Consider the following 17,661-nt stretch of genomic DNA (forward strand, 5'->3'; position numbering starts at 1 on the left):
CACGCCGTCGTGCTGCTGCTGGATGGAGTCTTCCCAACCTCTCCCTCTCTCCTTGCTGGATCAAGGCGTGGGAGACGTCACCGGGCTGCACGTGTGTTGAATGCGGAGGCACCGTTCTTCGGTGCTTAGATCGGAATCAACCGCGATCTGAATCGCTACGAGTACGACTCCTTCATCCGCGTTCTTGCAACGCTTCCGCATCGCGATCTACAAGGGTATGTAGATGCACTCCCCTTCCCCTCGTTGCTAGATTACTCCATAGATTGATCTTGGTGATGCGTAGAAAATTTTGAATTTCTGCTACGTTCCCCAACAGTGGCATCATGAGCTAGGTCTATGCGTAGTTTCTATGCACGAGTAGAACACAAAGTAGTTGTGGGCGTCGATGTTGTCAATTCTTCTTGCCGCTACTAGTCTTATCTTGTTTCGGCGGCATTGTGGGATGAAGCGGCCCGGACCGACCTTACACGTACACTTACGTGAGACAGGTTCCACCGACTGACATGCACTAGTTGCATAAGGTGGCTAGCGGGTGTCTGTCTCTCCCACTTTAGTCGGAACGGATTCGATGAAAAGGGTCCTTATGAAGGGTAAATAGAAATTGGCATATCACGTTGTGGTTTTACGTAGGTAAGAAACGTTCTTGCTAGAAACCTATACAAGCCACGTAAAAACTTGCAACAACAATTAGAGGACGTCTAACTTGTTTTTGCAGCATGTGCTATGTGATGTGATATGGCCAGAAGATGTGATGAATGATATATGTGATGTATGAGATTGATCATATTCTTGTAATAGGAATCACGACTTGCATGTCGATGAGTATGACAACCGGCAGGAGCCATAGGAGTTGTCTTTATTTTTTGTATGACCTGCGTGTCATTGAATAACGCCATGTAAATTACTTTACTTTATTGCTAAGCGCGTTAGCCATAGAAGTAGAAGTAACCGTTGGCGTGACAACTTCATGAAGACACAATGATGGAGATCATGATGATGGAGATCATGGTGTCATGCCGGTGACAAAGATGATCATGGTGCCCCGAAGATGGAGATCAAAGGAGCAAAATGATATTGGCCATATCATGTCACTATTTGATTGCATGTGATGTTTATCATGTTATGCATCTTATTTGCTTAGAACGACGGTAGTAAGTAAGATGATCCCTCACTAAAATTTCAAGAGAAGTGTTCCCCCTAACTGTGCACCGTTGCGAAGGTTCGTTGTTTCGAAGCACCACGTGATGATCGGGTGTGATAGATTCTAACGTTCGAATACAACGGGTGTTGACGAGCCTAGCATGTACAGACATGGCCTCGGAACACATGCAAACACTTAGGTTGACTTGACGAGCCTAGCATGTACAGACATGGCCTCGGAACACAGAGGACCGAAAGGTCGAACATGAGTCGTATAGAAGATACGATCAACATGGAGATGTTCACCGATGATGACTAGTCCGTCTCACGTGATGATCGGACACGGCCTAGTTTGACTCGGATCATGTATCACTTAGATGACTAGAGGGATGTCTATCTGAGTGGGAGTTCATTAATCAGATGAACTTCATTATCATGAACATAGTCAAAAGGTCTTTGCAATTATGTCTTGCGCTTTAGTTCTACTGTTTAAGATATGTTCCTAGAGAAAATTTAGTTGAAAGTTGGTAGTAGCAATTATGCGGACTGGGTCCGTAAACTGAGGATTGTCCTCATTGCTGCACAGAAGGCTTATGTCCTTAATGCACCGCTCGGTGTGCTGAACCTCAGCGTCGTCTGTAGATGTTACGAAACATCTGACATACACGTTTTGATGACTACGTGATAGTTCAGTGCGTATGCTAACGGTTTAGAATTGTGGCACCAAAGACGTTTTGAAACGTCGCAGAACATATGAGATGTTCCGAAGACTGAAATTGGGATTTCAGACTAGTGCCCACGTCAAGAGGTATGAGACCTCTGACAAGTTTCTTAAGCCTGCAAACTAAGGGAGAAAAGCTCAATCGTTGAGCATGTGCTCAGATTGTCTGAGTGCCACAATCGCTTGAATCGAGTGGGAGTTAATCTCCCAGATGAGATAGTGATGGTTCTCCATAGTCACTGCCACCAAGCTAGTAGAGCTTCGTGATGAACTATAACATATCAGGATAGTTATGATGATCCTTGAGCTATTCGCGATGTTTGACACCGCGAGAGTAGAAATCAAGAAGGAGCATCAATTGTTGATGGTTAGTAGAACCACTAGTTTAAGAAGGGCAAGGGCAAAAGGGATACTTCATGAAACAGCAAATCGTTTGCTGCTCTAGTGAAGAATCCCAAGGTTGAACCCAAACCCGAGACTAAGTGCTTCTGTAATAGAGGGAACGGTCACTGAAGCAGTACTACCCTAGATACTTGGTAGATGAGAAGGCAGGCAAGGTCGACAGAAGTATATTGGATATACGTTATATGAATGTGTACTTTACTAGTACTCCTAGCAGCACCAGGGTATTAGATACCGGTTCGGTTGCTAAGTGTTAGTAACTCGAAATAAAAGCTGCGGAATAAACGGAGACTAGCTAAAGGTGAGATGACGATATGTGTTGGAAGTGTTTCCAAGGTTGATGTGATCAAGCATCGCATGCTCCCTCTACCATCGAGATTTGGTGTTTGCGTTGAGCATGATTGGATTATGTTTATCGCAATACGGTTATTCATTTAAGGAGAATAATGGTTACTCTGCTTATTTGAATAATACTTTCAATGGTCTTGCACCTAAAATGAATCTCGATTGTAGTGATACACATGTTCGTGCCAAAAGATGTAAAATAGTAATGATAGTTCCAGATACTTATGGCACTGCAATTTGAGTCATATTGGTATAGAACGCATGAAGAAGCTCCATGTAGATGGATCTTTGGACTCAATCGTTTTTGAAAAGATTGAGACATGCGAACCATGTCTATTGGTATATATGCATGAAGAAACTCCATGCAGATGGATCGCTTGGACTCACTTGATTTCGAATCACTTGAGACATGCAAATCATACCACATGGGCGAGATGACTGAAAGTCCTCGTTTTCAGTAAGATGGAACAAGAGAGCAACTTATTGGAAGTAATACATTTTGATGTATGCAGTCCAATGAGTTCTGAGGCATGCAGTGGATATCATTATGTTCTTACTTCACAGATAATTTGAGTAGATGCTGAGAATATTTACTTGATGAAACACAAGTCTGAATTATTGAAAGGTTCAAGTAATTTCAGAGTGAAGTCGAAGATCGTCGTGACAAGAGGATAAAATGTCTATGATATGATCATAGAGATATCTGAGTTACGAGTTTGGCACACAATTAAGACATTGTGGAAAGTGTTTCACAATTAATACCGCCTGGAACACCATAGTGTGATGGTGTGTCCGAACATCATAGCTGCACCCTATTGGATATGGTGCATACCATGATGTTCTTATCGAATTACCACTATCGTTTATGGGTTAGGCATTAGAGACAACCGCATTCACTTTAAAAGGGGCACCACGCAATTCCGTTGAGACGACACCGTTTAGAGAAACCTAAGTTGTCGTTTCTTAAAAGTTTGGGGCTGCGATGCTTATGTGAAAAAGTTTCAGGCTGATAAGCTCGAACCCAAAGCGGATAAATACATCTTCATAGAAAACCCAAAACAGTTGGGTATACCTCCTGTTTCAGATCTGGAAGCAAAAGTAATTGCTTCTAGAAACGAGTCCTTTCTCGAGGAAAAGTTTCTCTCGAAAGAATTGAGTGGGAGGATGGTGGAGACTTGATAAGGTTATAGAACCGTCACTTCAACTAGTGTGTAGCAGGGCACAGGAAGTTGTTCCTGTGGCACCTACACCAATTGAAGTGGAAGCTTATGATAGTGATCATGAAACTTCGGATCAAGTCACTACCAAACCTCGTAGGACGACGAGGATGCGTGCTACTTCAGAGTGGTACGTGATCCTGTCTGAGATATCATGTTGTTGGACAATACTGAACCTACGAGCTATGGAGAAGCGATGGTGGGCCCATATTCCGACAAATGGTTAAGAGCCATGAAATCCGAGATAAATGGATCTTTGAGAAGAAGACGGACGTGGACGGTAATGTTACCGTCTATGAAGCTCGACTTGTGGCAAAGAGTATTTCACAAGTTCAAGGAGTTGACTACGATGAGATTTTCTCATCCGTAGCGATGCTTAAGTCCGTCGGAATCATGTTAGCATTAGCTGCATTTATGAAATCTGGCAGATGGATGTCAAAACAAGTTTCCTTACCAGTTTTCGTAAGGAAAGGTTGTATGTGATACAATCAGAAAGGTTTTGTCGATCCTAAGGATGCTAAAGGTATGCTAGCTCCAGCGATCCTTCCATGGATTAGAGCAAGCATCTCGGAGTCAGAATATACGCTTTGATGGAGTGATCAAAGTTTTTGGGTTTATACAAAGTTTGTTAGAAACTTGTATTTACAATAAAGTGAGTGGGAGCGCTACAACATTTCTGATAAGTATATGTGAATGACATATTGTTGATCCGAAATGATGTAAATTTCTGGAAAGCATAAAGGGTTGTTTGAAAGGAGTTTTTCAAAGGAAGACCTGGATAAAGCTGCTTACATATTGGGCATCAAGATCTATAGAGATAGATCAAGACGCCTGATGATACTTTCAAAGAACGCACACCTTGACATGATTTTGAAAGAGTTCAAAATAGATCAGCAAAGAAGGAGTTCTTGGCTGTGTTACAAGGTGTGAGTATTGAGTAAGACTCAAGACCTGACCACAGCAGAAGAGAGAGAAAGGACGAAGGTCGTCCCCTATGCTTTAGACGTAGGCTCTATAGTATGCTATGCTGTGTACCGCACATGTAGTGTGCCTTGCCATGAGTTGGTCAAGAGGGTACAATAGTGATCCGGGAATGGATCACATGACAGCGGTCGAACTTATCCTTAGTATCTAGTGGACTAAGGAATTTTCTCGATTATGGAGGTGAAAGGAGTTCGTCGTAAAGGGTTACGTCGATGCGAACTTTGACACTAATCCGGATGACTCTGAGTAGTAAACCGGATTCGTATAGTAGAGCAGTTATTTGAAATGGCTCCAAATAGCGCGTGGTAGCATCCACAAGATGACATAGATATTCGTAAAGCAACACACGGATCTGAAAGGTTCAGACCCATTGACTAAATAACCTCTCTCACAAGCATAACATGATCAAACCAGAACTCATTGAGTGTTATCACATAGTGATGTGAACTAGATTGTTGACTCTAGTAAACTCATTGGATGTTGGCACATGGTGAGTGACCTATGAGTGTTAATCACATGGTGATGTGGACTAGATTATTGACTCTAGTTGCAAGTGGGAGACTGTTGGAAATATGCCCTAGAGGCAATAATAAATTGGTTATTATTATATTTCCTTGTTCATGATAATCGTTTATTATCCATGCTAGAATTGTATTGATAGGAAACTCAGATACATGTGTGGATATATAGACAACACCATGTCCCTAGTAAGCCTTGTAGGGGAACGCAGCAGAAAACAAAAAATTTCCGACCTACGCACCAACCCAGGACCACTATGGAGACTGCATACATGGTTTGATCTTTTTCGTTACCGACTCGTAGCGCAGCGGGAAGTAGAGTCGATGATGATCGGCGGTGCAGATCCCCGCAGCTAGGATTTACAACCTCCCAACCGCGAGGATGTATACCCTCATCTGCTCCTCAGACAGCCCTCCGGGAGGCGGTCGAACAGTCCCCCGGACGGTGTCGCGGACAGCCCTTCGGGAGGACCTTCGAAACTCGAACGGTCACTCGGACAGCCCTTCGGGAGGACCTTCGAAACTCGGACGGTCACACGGACAGCCCTTCGGGAGGCACTCACGAACTAAGACCGAAACTACGATCTCTCTACAGAGTTGCACACATACGGTGTCATCTATCCGGCAGGGCTTCGCCGTCCAGAACTAGTTCCTGCCGGAACCCAGACAGCCTTACGGCTCTACGAAACTCTTTTCGTGGGAGGGAGAGAAGAAGCCAGATAATGCATGGCATGTGTATGAGAGCAAGGGATGAGTGTGGAGGGCTGCCCCTCCACCTCTATTTATAGGAAATCCCAAGGGGGTAGGGTAGTTTCACAAAAAACCCAAAATGCACATGAATGAAGTCCTTCCACAAGGACCTAGGAGTGAAACCAAGGAACAAGAGGGTCCCCAAGGGGGGATACCCCATGTGGCCGGCCACACCCCCATGAGGGGCCCAAAAAATGGCTCCTATCCATCCATGTCATCCCCAAGATCTTTTGGAGCAAAGCCCCAAAAGGTGGCTTTCCATAAAGTAACCATAAAGCTGATTTTCACTATTCACGACGACATTTTTCAGCGTCTGATCGAACTGAAAATATTTATGTGGGCTAAGAACATTTCCAGTACCCACTAAAATGATTTTCAACGCGTTCCGAAACAATTCCGGTTTTAGTGATTTTCATCTGCGAAACGCATCTGAAGTGGCTCCGGCAGCTCCGGAACATTTCCGGTTTTTATCTCAGAAAATTCCAAAAAGCTTCCAGAATGATTCTGGCATCCTCCAAGAATTATCAGGCATGTGCCGAAACCAATTTGACTTAATGGTGTATCCCGAAACAACTTTTCGGTATCATCGAAACTTATCCGATGACCTCTCTCTGCGGTACGATTCCGCTGTCCGAAACTTTTCGGTGTCCGAAACTTTTCGGTGATTTTCTCTCAGACTCCCTGTCTAGTATTCAGCAGATAGATGACCCTTAAGCGTGTGACCCTATAGGTTCGGTGAAGTATAGACATGACCCGGAACCCCTTCCGATCAATGATCAACATCGGAGCCGTGGACACCCATATTGACCCCTATACCCACACGAATAAATATTCGAGTGAACCTCCAGTTGCCGTGTGCTATTCCTGTTGCTTCGCGATATGTTACAAATACCCGAGGTGAGACATGTTGGCATTCCCGTGGATCAACAACTTGTCCACTATGCTAGTTACCTCGTTACCGGTATTGTTCTCTTTTCTCGTTATCGTATTCCGGCATCCCCGTGATCAAATCACAAAGTGTCTGGCCAGACGATGATGGATACCGTAACACCGAGAGGGCCCAGAGATATCTCTCCATCGTCGGAGGAGCAAATCCCAATCTTGAGCTATCAAGTTACTTGACACACTTTTCCATGAACCCGTAAGCCGCCGTAATAGCCACCCATTTACGGATGACGTTTAACAAACCCCAAAGTTCATGAAGCAAGCATGAAGAAACTCGATACTCTCATGGTCTAAGGAATCATGCAAACGTTAACCATCTCTGTGTTATGTACCAATAAACTTGTGACGAATGAATCTCATAGCATAACATCAATTCGGGTCGATTCAACACAAATGTCCTTCCTGACATTGTGCCCTCAAAGTTGCTTGGCATAGACATGCCCATGATTGGGAAAACATAATCATCATGCAACACTTGAGCTAGTCTTAGAGGCACGACTAGGAATACATTTTACCGTTTATTATTCCACACGTGCATATGGGTTCTCCCCAGAGCCTTTATGGATATACGGGCTCGGGAACCACAGCAGTTATAGCATGGAACATAAACATAATTATGAACAAGGAGATAATCAATAACATTTATTATTGCCTCTAGGGCATATCTCCTACAGACTCCCACTTGCACTAGAGACAATAATCTAGCTTATGCTAATGCACTTCACACCTGTGGCACACCGGTGTAAATATGCTTCGCTTGTGGTATAGCCTGATGTCCAACGGATCTGACGACTTCAGTTCCGTGTGTATCTTTGCATGTCCTCGCGTTTTTCACAAAATTCATATTTTGTGTGGACTTGGCTTTGTATGTATGTGAATCACAGGTCGAACCTGGATTCCTCAGACTGAGTTATGGAGCAACTACCTGCAGTAGTGTCCCATTGTCAAAAGCCATCTTGGAACTATACTAAGTTCATGAATGAACTATATGATTCAACATCTTCTTTGTCGCTTCTAAAGCGTCAACATACTTAGCCCTTGTTATAGAATTCGCCACAGTAACTAGTTTGAACAAATTCCAACTAACTGTGCCACCACATTGTGTGTTACACAAAACCCTTAATTTAAATCGAAAATCGCATGGAGAAAAGATGAAGACTGTATCGATGTAACATTTTACAACGAACTCTTCATGATCTCTGCTTGCGAGAAAACCATGTCATCAGTACTTACTCTAGTACTCTGTGACATCTTTCACTGTTGTCCCATGATCAGTAATTTGATCACTTTGGTATCCATACTCGCAACACCTTGGGAGTATCGGACATATCTGGTTGTTTTACATACCATGGAATACATGATTAATCCAAACACAAAAGTGTGTGGAATCTGCATCATGTATTTTACTCATCAGTGTTTTGGGACACCGAGTCTTGCAAAAACTCTTTCCATGTGACTTTGGCAAGAATCACTCCTTGGCGTTTTAAATGCTAAAAGGTTTTAGCATCTTGTCAATATGTATTCATTGCTTAGCCCCATTAGGTAAATCTATCTCCATAGATCATCATGCCTAATATTGAGGCTATTTAGCCTAAGCACTTCATCGAAAAACTATTTTCAAATGAAGTCCTAATTTGTGTCAAGAAATTTATTTCCAATTACCAATGTGCCAAGCACATAAGGTTTTTAGAAATATTATTACGCTCCCACTTACTTTCTTGAATTACAAGCATCTTCGTTACCCATTGATGAAGTCAAAACCCCTTTGACCATTTCATCAAAACACGAAGATTCCAACTCCATTTTGCTCTCTTCTGTCCATTGCTGGAACTCTGAAGTTTGCATACCTACTAGCATCCTCTGGATCGACAAATTACTTTGGACTGTATCATATACAAGTCCTAGCTTTCATTTCCATCAGATGGAAATCCTTTTATCATCCATGTTTCATATCTCATGATTGAAATATGTATTAATTGCTAGTTCAACCCGAACCGACTTTAAGCATCGCTACGATGAAAACAACCTCATCGTAGTCAACTCTTGAACTTGTTATTTCAACAAGTCGAGCTTTATGGATAAAACATTTTTATCCGTATCAGTTTTAAGTTCCATAAATATTCGTTAGACTCTAAGTCTTCCGAAAGGTGTATCAAGGTTTTAATCTTGAATCACTTATATGGAAACTAACTCGGGTTGTATTGGCATTTAGCCAATTCTGGAGTCAGGGCCCATCAACGCTTCCTTGTGTATCGTAGGTATAATGTTGTCTAACAACAATATCTCGTTTGCGCACCTGAGAGGTTTGCACGAGCCTTGCCTACGTGGTTCAGCTGCAAGTTCGACCGAAGTTCATACATTTTATTGTAGAGACTTCCGTATCAGTCGCAGTAGGAAACTCTGGAATTACTTCCAAGGTCTCTTTCCTTTGATCTGATGAAGATACTGTTTATCTCGTCGAGTTGCACTATTCTCCCACTCACCTTTTAGAAAGAACCATTCTCTTTAAAAGCATACCGTTCTTGTGGCAAACCTATTTGCCTCGGTATAGTGAGGGAGGAATACCCAATGACTTGGGATAACCTACAAAGTAGCACTTGTCTGATTTGGAATAGGTTTGTAACCTTTTACACAAGCCCCATATTCCAAATGTTAAGAAAAGATACAACATGGTTGGGCGTACCATACCATGGCTTCATTTCAACAGACCCGATGTAGCTCTTTTCAGTGTAAAAGCCGCAGTCTCTAAAGCATCACTTTAAAAAGGATAATGGCAAATTTATTTATGTCATCTTTGACCTTACCATGTCATAAATGGTTAGATTACATCTCCACGGACTTTTCACTTGCAGTGGTGTTCCGGGAGGTGCAAGTTATGAAACCCCTTTCACAACTCATCAGACATTCGCTAAACATGTAACTCAAATATTCCTTTGTGCAATCAAATTGCAGAAACATAATTTTCTTGTTACAATAACTTCTACTTCATTTTTGAAAACCTTTCGAATGATTTCAAAAGATCCAGACTTACGTCTCATCAAGTAAATATCCATATATCTACTTGAGTCATTTCTGAAGATAAATAAATCCACCACTAACAACACTTATCGGACTACACACATCAAATGTATGATCACTAATAAGTTTGTTGTTCGTTCCTTATGGCCTGTGAACGGTATTTTAGTCACTTCACTTTTCGGAGGAAAGTTGCAAGTGTCAGATGATTCAAAATCAAAAAGACTTCAAAATCCATCATAATGGAATTTTCCATGCGGGTTTCTCCAATGTGACCAAATGTAGTGCCACACTTGTGTGGTATTCTTTTAGTCTTGCGACATTTAGCGTCAGTGTTATGGATGTATCATATTACCCTCAATATTCATAACATACGTCCCATCTTGGATGGAAGTCATGGCCCTTCATGTTATTCATAATACTTAACAACAATTGTTGTTTTTATGAACAACTCTTTTGCAACAAACATTGTGCAATGGGCTAGAGTGTATGAAACTCTAAAATGAATTATGAAAGTAAACCCAGAGGTATTGTATTATTATCAATATTCATAACATACATCTCATTCATAATGAAAGTATGGCCCTTGTGTTATTCATAACATCGAACATAAAAGGTTCTCTTATGAACAACCTTCTTGCAAGATACCTTATGCAATGGGCTAGAGTTTGTAAAACTCTAAATGAATTATGAAAATAAATACAGACGGCAATACACCGATGGAAGGTATAGTAACATTTACTATGTTCCCTGTGTATACCTTAACCTCATTTCTAGCTAGTCTTTTCAGGCCATAGTAGTTCTTACATCGAGTTCGCAATGAATGCAATCGAGCGGGCATTTTGTGATGAACTCACAATACCCAAGAATTAGTGATTAACATGTTTAACCATAATTCGCAAGAACTATATCTTTGACCAGCCTTCTATACATCAAAAACTTGTATGACATTCATACATGAGCTGGATATTCCAGTCTTCTTTCCTTTTGCCTTTATACTTCTAACAGTTTAACTTTTAGTATTTCTCCTACTCTCAGAAGAAGCACCCAACTTAAGAGTGGCATTAGCCCCGGACTTCCTAGGCGTGTAAGTCATACTAACACCCTTTGGACACTTCCTTTCTCTTTAAGTTGTTGTTTTATTCACCTTTCATTATATGACAGGCGTTCTTCTGGATCCCTTTCCCAACAGTCAAATGCATAGTAAACACTTTTACTAATACTTGCAAACAAACATTGCTTTGTTTGTATCTGAAAATAATTTTCAGTTCCATGAATATCATATAACTATCCCAACTTTCGAAGTTTGGGTTTCATGGAAGCAAACATATTCCACTTGACTGAAACAGAATTCTAGCTTTTGGATCGAAGGACGAGAGTCACATGATCCATAGCATTAGCGGGAGGATACGGAAAGCATGCGATAGGACAAAATCCTTCTCGGCACTTTTGAGGACAATCCTCATATTACGGTACCAATCGTAAAGTTTTAACCAGATATTTAACAGCTATTCAATTTTAACAGGGAAGGTGGAAACGCAAGCCATTATTCTACAACTATTTTGCATATAACACTTAGACAATGTTCATAATTAATTGCACTAAGAATTAAACATGTTATTCAAGAGTGCGCTCCCATTCAAATCAATATCTCTCAAAATTGATTGTGAGTGATACAAGACCCACATTTCAATTGTTCGCCATTGGTGTAACACCACTGATGACGAAAAATCTCAACCGGTAGGCCAACTTGCCAATCACATCTCTATGTGACTCTTGTTCATCTTTCGATGCGTGTGTTCCGAGCTCATGACGGTCATGCCTGAACGTCAAGACAACCAAGTGATCTCGCTGCGAGGTCTCAACTCACCCGCCTCACACTTCTCTAATCGTTCGTACCCGTGTGACACGGCGCACCCCGAAAAGATAGGTGCCGTGACGGTGCTACACTTGGGAGAACACTAACTACTTGGTATTTTAAGTGAGAGATCACCCTAATAAAAGCGACTACCGCGCAATCAAGAAGGGTGCATCATAAGGGATAAACATCTCAGGCAATTCATAATAGCATGATATGGTATAGCCCTTTCTGACGGAGAAGTCTTTCATTTCTTCGTCTTCGGCATTCGCGTCGGTGTTCACCTTCGCGAAGATTGCCACCACCTTGTCGATGCACCAGATAATATTGCTATCTCTATAGCTAACAAAATAATGCATTACAACAAGGTTGACACGCAGGTCATTAAAGTGCAATCATATGGCTCCAACCATCATGCCGAATCATGACACGCAGGTCATGTTAATCAAATTACATCATATAGTCATCTCATACATAATCGAATTAGTATGAGCACTGCTATACCACATCATATGCACATCCTGCAAAACCAAGTTAGACGCCTCTAATCGGTTTATGCAAAATTTATTTTACGTGGCTTCTAAGGTTTTGACTTAAACCGCAGCGACCAACGTTTTATCATCAAGTATGATTATTCAAGTTGCTAGATTAACATCTCGGGGTGTATGAAACACGGGATAATTAAATCTCGAGCCCCATACTAAACTTCGTCATACGCATGACCCCCGTGCAGATCATATCTGCAATGCCCTTTCATCTGCGAATTTCATCTTTCTTTTGACTACGGCAGAACCCAAAGAACTGATAGCACTTCCATGATCAATCAGGATCACGGATTGCCAGAACTTTGTCAAATTCCACCATGCTGTCTCGAGATTGAGCAAACGCAAATTCTAGGGAAGCAACAAGAACCTCGGGTAACAGATTTCATCTGTCACCCGCATAAATAATTTTCAGCAATAGATCTCATCTACTACCTAATTATATTATGCAATACCCATACATCTCCATGTATTCTAGATCGAAACCTGCATCTACGCATAGCATGGCTCTTGATGCCACTGTAGGGGAACGCAGCAGAAAACAAAAAATTTCCGACCTACGCACCAACCCAGGACCACTATGGAGACTGCATACATGGTTTGATCTTTTTCGTTACCGACTCGTAGCGCAGCGGGAAGTAGAGTCGATGACGATCGGCGGTGCAGATCCCCGCAGCTAGGATTTACAACCTCCCAACCGCGAGGATGTATACCCTCATCTGCTCCTCAGACAGCCCTCCGGGAGGCGGTCGAACAGTCCCCCGGACGGTGTCGCGGACAGCCCTTCGGGAGGACCTTCGAAACTCGAACGGTCACTCGGACAGCCCTTCGGGAGGACCTTCGAAACTCGGACGGTCACACGGACAGCCCTTCGGGAGGCACTCACGAACTAAGACCGAAACTACGATCTCTCTACAGAGTTGCACACATACGGTGTCATCTATCCGGCAGGGCTTCGCCGTCCAGAACTAGTTCCTGCCGGAACCCAGACAGCCTTACGGCTCTACGAAACTCTTTTCGTGGGAGGGAGAGAAGAAGCCAGATAATGCATGGCATGTGTATGAGAGCAAGGGATGAGTGTGGAGGGCTGCCCCTCCACCTCTATTTATAGGAAATCCCAAGGGGGTAGGGTAGTTTCACAAAAAACCCAAAATGCACATGAATGAAGTCCTTCCACAAGGACCTAGGAGTGAAACCAAGGAACAAGAGGGTCCCCAAGGGGGGATACCCCATGTGGCCGGCCACACCCCCATGAGGGGCCCAAAAAATGGCTCCTATCCATCCATGTCATCCCCAAGATCTTTTGGAGCAAAGCCCCAAAAGGTGGCTTTCCATAAAGTAACCATAAAGCTGATTTTCACTATTCACGACGACATTTTTCAGCGTCTGATCGAACTGAAAATATTTATGTGGGCTAAGAACATTTCCAGTACCCACTAAAATGATTTTCAACGCGTTCCGAAACAATTCCGGTTTTAGTGATTTTCATCTGCGAAACGCATCTGAAGTGGCTCCGGCAGCTCCGGAACATTTCCGGTTTTTATCTCAGAAAATTCCAAAAAGCTTCCAGAATGATTCTGGCATCCTCCAAGAATTATCAGGCATGTGCCGAAACCAATTTGACTTAATGGTGTATCCCGAAACAACTTTTCGGTATCATCGAAACTTATCCGATGACCTCTCTCTGCGGTACGATTCCGCTGTCCGAAACTTTTCGGTGTCCGAAACTTTTTCGGTGATTTTCTCTCAGACTCCCTGTCTAGTATTCAGCAGATAGATGACCCTTAAGCGTGTGACCCTATAGGTTCGGTGAAGTATAGACATGACCCGGAACCCCTTCCGATCAATGATCAACATCGGAGCCGTGGACACCCATATTGACCCCTATACCCACACGAATAAATATTCGAGTGAACCTCCAGTTGCCGTGTGCTATTCCTGTTGCTTCGCGATATGTTACAAATACCCGAGGTGAGACATGTTGGCATTCCCGTGGATCAACAACTTGTCCACTATGCTAGTTACCTCGTTACCGGTATTGTTCTCTTTTCTCGTTATCGTATTCCGGCATCCCCGTGATCAAATCACAAAGTGTCTGGCCAGACGATGATGGATACCGTAACACCGAGAGGGCCCAGAGATATCTCTCCATCGTCGGAGGAGCAAATCCCAATCTTGAGCTATCAAGTTACTTGACACACTTTTCCATGAACCCGTAAGCCGCCGTAATAGCCACCCATTTACGGATGACGTTTAACAAACCCCAAAGTTCATGAAGCAAGCATGAAGAAACTCGATACTCTCATGGTCTAAGGAATCATGCAAACGTTAACCATCTCTGTGTTATGTACCAATAAACTTGTGACGAATGAATCTCATAGCATAACATCAATTCGGGTCGATTCAACACAAATGTCCTTCCTGACATTGTGCCCTCAAAGTTGCTTGGCATAGACATGCCCATGATTGGGAAAACATAATCATCATGCAACACTTGAGCTAGTCTTAGAGGCACGACTAGGAATACATTTTACCGTTTATTATTCCACACGTGCATATGGGTTCTCCCCAGAGCCTTTATGGATATACGGGCTCGGGAACCACAGCAGTTATAGCATGGAACATAAACATAATTATGAACAAGGAGATAATCAATAACATTTATTATTGCCTCTAGGGCATATCTCCTACAAGCCTCTAGTTGACTAGCTCGTTGATCAGTAGATGGTTACGGTTTCCTGACCATGGACATTGGATGTCGTTGATAACGGGATCACATCATTAGGAGAATGATGTGATGGACAAGACCCAATCCTAAGCCTAGCACAAGATCGTGTAGTTCGTTTGCTCAGAGCTTTTCAAATGTCAAGTATCATTTCCTTAGACCATGAGATTGTGCAACTCCCGGATATCGTAGGAATGCTTTGGGTGTACCAAACGTCACAACGTAACTGGGTGGCTATAAAGGTGCACTACAGGTATCTCCGAAAGTGTCTGTTGGGTTGGCACGAATCGAGACTGGGATTTGCCACTCCATGTAAACGGAGAGGTATCTCTGGGCCCACTCGGTAGGACATCATCATAATGTGCACAATGTGACCATGGAGTTGATCACGGGATGATGTGTTACGGAACGAGTAAAGAGACTTGCCGGTAACGAGATTGAACAAGGTATCGGGATACCGACGATCGAATCTCGGGCAAGTAACATACCGATTAACAAAGGGAATTATATACGGGATTGATTGAATCCCCGACATCGTGGTTCATCTGATGAGATCATCGTGGAACATGTGGGAGCCAACATGGGTATCCAGATCCCGCTGTTGGTTATTGACCGGAGAACGTCTCGGTCATGTCTGCATGGTTCCCGAACCCGTAGGGTCTACACGCTTAAGGTTCGATGACGCTAGGGTTATAGGGAAAGTATGTACGTGGTTACCGAATGTTGTTCGGAGTCCCGGATGAGATCCCGGTCGTCATGAGGAGTTCCGGAATGGTCCGGAGGTAAAGATTTATATATGGGAAGTCCTGTTTTGGTCACCGGAAAAGTTTCGGGTGATATCGGTAATGTACCGGGACCACCGGGAGGGTCCCGGGGGTCCACCAAGTGGGGCCACCGGCCCCAGAGGGCAGCATGGGCCAAGTGTGGGAGGGGACCAGCCCCAGGTGGGCTGGTGCGCCCCCACACCAGGGCCCAAGGCGACTAGGGTTTGGGGAGGGGGGCGCCTCCACCTTGCTTGGGGGGCAAGTTTCCCCCTCTCCCCCCTTGGCCGCCGCCCTAGATGGGTTTTGGGGCTGCCGCACCCCTTGGGGTGGAAACCCTAGAGGGGGCGCAGCCCCCTCCCTCTCCCCTATATATAGTTGAGGTATTGGGGGCTGCAAACATATGAGTTTTCCTCTCCCTGGCGCAGCCCTACCTCCTCCTCCTCCTCTCCCGCGGTGCTTGGCGAAGCCCTGCGGGATTGCCACGCTCCTCCATCACCACCACGCCGTCGTGCTGCTGATGGATGGAGTCTTCCCAACCTCTCCCTCTCTCCTTGCTGGATCAAGGCGTGGGAGACGTCACCGGGCTGCACGTGTGTTGAATGCGGAGGCACCGTTCTTCGGTGCTTAGATCGGAATCAACCGCGATCTGAATCGCTACGAGTACGACTCCTTCATCCGCGTTCTTGCAACGCTTCCGCATCGCGATCTACAAGGGTATGTAGATGCACTCCCCTTCCCCTCGTTGCTAGATTACTCCATAGATTGATCTTGGTGATGCGTAGAAAATTTTGAATTTCTGCTACGTTTCCCAACAGTGGCATCATGAGCTAGGTCTATGCGTAGTTTCTATGCACGAGTAGAACACAAAGTAGTTGTGGGTGTCGATGTTGCCAATTCTTCTTGCCGCTACTAGTCTTATCTTGTTTCGGCGGCATTGTGGGATGAAGCGGCCCGGACCGACCTTACACGTACAGTTACGTGAGACAGGTTCCACCGACTGACATGCTCTAGTTGCATAAGGTGGCTAGCGGGTGTCTGTCTCTCCCACTTTAGTCGGAACGGATTCGATGAAAAGGGTCCTTATGAAGGGTAAATAGAAATTGGCATATCACGTTGTGGTTTTACGTAGGTAAGAAACGTTCTTGCTAGAAACGTATACAAGCCACGTAAAAACTTGCAACAACAACTAGAGGACGTCTAACTTGTTTTTGCAGCATGTGCTATGTGATGTGATATGGCCAGAAGATGTGATGAATGATACATGTGATGTATGAGATTGATCATATTCTTGTAATAGGAATCACGACTTGCATGTCGATGAGTATGACAACCGGCAGGAGCCATAGGAGTTGTCTTTATTTTTGTATGACCTGCGTGTCATTGAATAACGCCATGTAAATTACTTTACTTTATTGCTAAGCGCGTTAGCCATAGAAGTAGAAGTAATCGTTGGCGTGACAACTTCATGAAGACAGAATAATGGAGATCATGATGAGGGAGATCATGGTGTCATGCCGGTGACAAAGATGATCATGGTGCCCCAAAGATGGAGATCAAAGGAGCAAAATGATATTGGCCATATCATGTCACTATTTGATTGCATGTGATGTTTATCATGTTATGCATCTTATTTGCTTAGAACGACGGTAGTAAGTAAGATGATCCCTCACCAAAATTTCAAGAGAAGTGTTCCCCCTAACTGTGCACTGTTGCGAAGGTTCGTTGTTTCGAAGCA

The sequence above is a fragment of the Triticum aestivum genome, chromosome 1D (genome assembly GCF_018294505.1).
Source record: "Triticum aestivum cultivar Chinese Spring chromosome 1D, IWGSC CS RefSeq v2.1, whole genome shotgun sequence".
NCBI lineage: Eukaryota > Viridiplantae > Streptophyta > Magnoliopsida > Poales > Poaceae > Triticum > Triticum aestivum.